Consider the following 4,712-nt stretch of genomic DNA (forward strand, 5'->3'; position numbering starts at 1 on the left):
CGGGCTGTGGGGCCACACGAGCGGCTGCCAAAGAGCTTTCCAACGAGGCACGGCTTTCCCTCCTGGCTCTTCGGGCGTGGGAGCTGTCGCCAAAGCCGCGGCCCTACCGGAAAATGCTTCGCAGGCTGGCGCAGCGGCCCGACGTGGGCGCCGGTGTCGCCCAGGCTGACGGCCGCCGCAAAGCCCGCAGCCCCACAGGCTGTGGGGCCACGCGAGCGGCTGCCAAAGAGCTTTCCAACGAGGCACGGCTTTCCCTCCTGGCTCTTCGGACGCGGGAGCTGTCGCCAAAGCCGCGGCCCTACCGGAAAATGCTTCGCAGGCTGGCGCGGCGGCCCCACCTGGGCGCCGGTGGCTCTGAGGCTGATGGCCGCCGGAAAGCCCGCAGCCCCATGGGCTGTGGGGCCACGCGAGTGGCTGCCAAAGAGCTTTCCAACGAGGCACGGCTTTCCCTCCTGGCTCTTCGGGCGTGGGAGCTGTCGCCAGAGCCGCGGCCCTACCGGAAAATGCTTCGCAGGCTGACGCGGCGGCGCAACGTGGGCGCCGGTGGCGCTGAGGCTGACGGCCGCCGCAAAGCCCGCAGCCCCATGGGCTGTGGGGCCACGCGAGCGAATGCCAAAGAGCTTTCCAACGAGGCACGGCTTTCCCTCCTGGCTCTTCGGGCGTGGGAGCTGTCGCCAGAGCCGCGGCCCTACCGGAAAATGCTTCGCAGGCTGGCGCGGCGGCGCAACGTGGGCGCCGGTGGCGCCGAGGCTGACAGCCGCCGGAAAGCCCGCAGCCCCATGGGCTGTGGGGCTACGCGAGCGGCTGCCAAAGAGCTTTCCAACGAGGCACAGCTTTCCCTCCTGGCTCTTTGGCCGTGGGAGCTGTCGACAGAGCCGCGGCCCTACCGGAAAATGCTTCGCAGGCTGGTGAGGCGGCCCAACGTAGGCGCCGATGGCGCCGAGGCTGACGGCCGCCGGAAAGCCCGCAGCCCCATGGGCTGTGGGGCCACGTGAGTGGCTGCCAAAGAGCTTTCCAACGAGGCACGGCTTTCCCTCCTGGCTCTTCGGGCGTGGGAGCTGTTGCCAGAGACGCGGCCCTACCGGAAAATGCTTCGCAGGCTGGCACGGCGGCATCACCTGGGCTCCGGTGTCGCCCAGGCTGACGGCCGCCGCAAAGCCCGCAGCCCCACGGGCTGTGGGGCCACGCGAGCAGCTGCCAAAGAGCTTTCCAACGAGGCACGGCTTTCCCTCCTGGCTCTTTGGCCGTGGGAGCTGTCGCCAGAGCCGCGGCCCTACCGGAAAATGCTTCGCAGGCTGGCGCGGCGGAGCCACGTTGGCGCCGGTGGCGCCGAGTCTGACGGCCGCTGCAAAGCCCGCAGCCCCACGGGCTGTGGGGCCACGCGAGCGGCTGCCAAAGAGCTTTCCAACGAGGCACGGCTTTCACTCCTGGCTCTTCGGGCGTGGGAGCTGTCGCCAGAGCCGCGGCCCTACCGGAAAATGCTTCGCAGGCTGGCGCGACGGCCCGACGTGGGCGCCGGTGTCGCCCAGGCTGACGGCCGCCGGAAAGCCCGCAGCCCCATGGGCTGTGGGGCCACGCGAGCGGCTGCCAAAGAGCTTTCCAACGAGGCACGGCTTTCCCTCCTGGCTCTTCGGGCGTGGGAGCTGTCGCCAGAGACGCGGCCCTACCGGAAAATGCTTGGCAGGCTGGCGCGGCGGCCCCACCTGGGCGCCGGTGGCGCCGAGGCTGACGGCCGCCGCAAAGCCCGCAGCCCCATGGGCTGTGGGGCCACGCGAGCGGCTGCCAAAGAGCTTTCCAACGAGGCACGGCTTTCCCTCCTGGCTCTTCGGGCGTGGGAGCTGTCGCCAGAGACGCGGCCCTACCGGAAAATGCTTAGCAGGCTGGCGCGGCGGCGCTACGTGGGCGCCGGTGGCGCCGAGGCTGACAGCCGCCGGAAAGCCCGCAGCCCCATGGGCTGTGGGGCCACGCGAGCGGCTGCCAAAGAGCTTTCCAACGAGGCACGGCTTTCCCTCCTGGCTCTTTGGCCGTGGGAGCTGTCGCCAGAGCCGCGGCCCTACCGGAAAATGCTTCGCAGGCTGGCGCGGCGGCGCCACGTGGGCCCCGGTGGCGCCGAGGCTGACGGCCGCTGCAAAGCCCGCAGCCCCACGGGCTGTGGGGCCACGCGAGCGGCTGCCAAAGAGCTTTCCAACGAGGCACGGCTTTCCCTCCTGGCTCTTCGGGCGTGGGAGCTGTCGCCAGAGCCGCGGCCCTACCGGAAAATGCTTCGCAGGATGGCGCGGCGGCCCGACGTGGGCGCCGATGGCGCCGAGGCTGACGGCCGCCACAAAGCCCGCAGCCCCACGGGCTGTGGGGCCACGCGAGCGGCTGCCAAAGAGCTTTCCAACGAGGCACGGCTTTCCCTCCTGGCTCTTCCGGCGTGGGAGCTGTCGCCAGAGCCGCGGCCCTACCGGAAAATGCTTCGCAGGCTGGTGCGGCGGCCCGACGTGGGCGCCGATGGCGCCGAGGCTGACAGCCGCCGCAAAGCCTGCAGCCCCACGGGCTGTGGGGCCACGCGAGCGGCTGCCAAAGAGCTTTCCAACGAGGCACGGCTTTCCCTCCTGGCTCTTCGGGCGTGGGAGCTGTCGCCAGAGCCGCGGCCCTACCGGAAAATGCTTCGCAGGCTGGCGCGGCGGCATCACCTGGGCTCCGGTGTCGCCCAGGCTGAGGGCCGCCGGAAAGCCCGCAGCCCCACGGGCTGTGGGGCCACGCGAGCGACTGCCAAAGAGCTTTCCAACGAGGCACGGCTTTCCCTCCTGGCTCTTTGTCCGTGGGAGCTGTCGCCAGAGCCGCGGCCCTACCGGAAAATGCTTCGCAGGCTGGCGCGGCGGCGCCACGTTGGCGCCGGTGGCGCCGAGGCTGACGGCCGCGGGAAAGCCAGCAGCCCCATGGGCTGTGGGGCCACGCGAGCGGCTGCCAAAGAGCTTTCCAACGAGGCCCGGCTTTCCCTCCTGGCTCTTCGGGCGTGGGAGCTGTCGCCAGAGCCGCGGCCCTACCGGAAAATGCTTCGCAGGCTGGCGCGACGGCCCCACCTGGGCGCCGGTTTCGCCCAGGCTGACGTCCGCCGGAAAGCCCGCAGCCCCACGGGCTGTGGGGCCACGCGAGCGGCTGCCAAAGAGCTTTCCAACGAGGCACGGCTTTCCCTCCTGGCTCTTTGTCCATGGGAGCTGTCGCCAGAGCCGCGGCCCTACCGGAAAATGCTTCGCAGGCTGGCGCGGCGGCCCCACCTGGGCGCCGGTGGCGCCGAGGCTGACGGCCGCCGCAAAGCCCGCAGCCCCATGGGCTGTGGGGCCACGCGAGCGGCTGCCAAAGAGCTTTCCAACGAGGCACGGCTTTCCCTCCTGGCTCTTCGGGCGTGGGAGCTGTCGCCAGAGCCGCGGCCCCACCGGAAAATGCTTCGCAGGCTGGTGCGGAGGCGCCACATGGGCGCCGGTGTCGCCCAGGCTGACGGCCGCCGGAAAGCCCGCAGCCCCACGGCCTGTGGGGCCACGCGAGCGGCTGCCAAAGAGCTTTCCAACGAGGCACGGCTTTCCCTCCTGGCTCTTCGGGCGTGGGAGCTGTTGCCAGAGCCGCGGCCCTACCGGAAAATGCTTCGCAGGCTGGCGCGGCGGCCCCACCTGGGCGCCGGTGTCGCCCAGGCTGATGGCCGCTGCAAAGCCCGCAGCCCCACGGGCTGTGGGGCCACGCGAGTGGCTGCCAAAGAGCTTTCCAACGAGGCACGGCTTTCCCTCCTGGCTCTTCGGGCGTGGGAGCTGTCGCCAGAGCCGCGGCCCTACCGGAAAATGCTTCGCAGGCTGGCGCGGCGGCGCAACGTGGGCGCCGGTGGCGCTGAGGCTGACGGCCGCCGCAAAGCCCGCAGCCCCATGGGCTGTGGGGCCACGCGAGCGGCTGCCAAAGAGCTTTCCAACGAGGCACGGCTTTCCCTCCTGGCTCTTCGGGCGTGGGAGCTGTCGACAGAGCCGCGGCCCTACCGGAAAATGCTTCGCAGGCTGACGCGGCGGCGCAACGTGGGCGCCGGTGGCGCTGAGGCTGACGGCCGCCGCAAAGCCCGCAGCCCCATGGGCTGTGGGGCCACGCGAGCGAATGCCAAAGAGCTTTCCAACGAGGCACGGCTTTCCCTCCTGGCTCTTCGGGCGTGGGAGCTGTCGCCAGAGCCGCGGCCCTACCGGAAAATGCTTCGCAGGCTGGCGCGGCGGCGCAACGTGGGCGCCGGTGGCGCCGAGGCTGACAGCCGCCGGAAATCCCGCAGCCCCATGGGCTGTGGGGCTACGCGAGCGGCTGCCAAAGAGCTTTCCAACGAGGCACAGCTTTCCCTCCTGGCTCTTTGGCCGTGGGAGCTGTCGACAGAGCCGCGGCCCTACCGGAAAATGCTTCGCAGGCTGGTGAGGCGGCCCAACGTAGGCGCCGATGGCGCCGAGGCTGACGGCCGCCGGAAAGCCCGCAGCCCCATGGGCTGTGGGGCCACGTGAGTGGCTGCCAAAGAGCTTTCCAACGAGGCACGGCTTTCCCTCCTGGCTCTTCGGGCGTGGGAGCTGTTGCCAGAGACGCGGCCCTACCGGAAAATGCTTCGCAGGCTGGCACGGCGGCATCACCTGGGCTCCGGTGTCGCCCAGGCTGACGGCCGCCGCAAAGCCCGCAGCCCCACGGGCTGTGGGGCCACGCGAGCAGCTGCCAAA

This window comes from Larus michahellis, unplaced genomic scaffold (assembly GCF_964199755.1).
Source record: "Larus michahellis unplaced genomic scaffold, bLarMic1.1 SCAFFOLD_37, whole genome shotgun sequence".
Classification (NCBI taxonomy): domain Eukaryota; kingdom Metazoa; phylum Chordata; class Aves; order Charadriiformes; family Laridae; genus Larus; species Larus michahellis.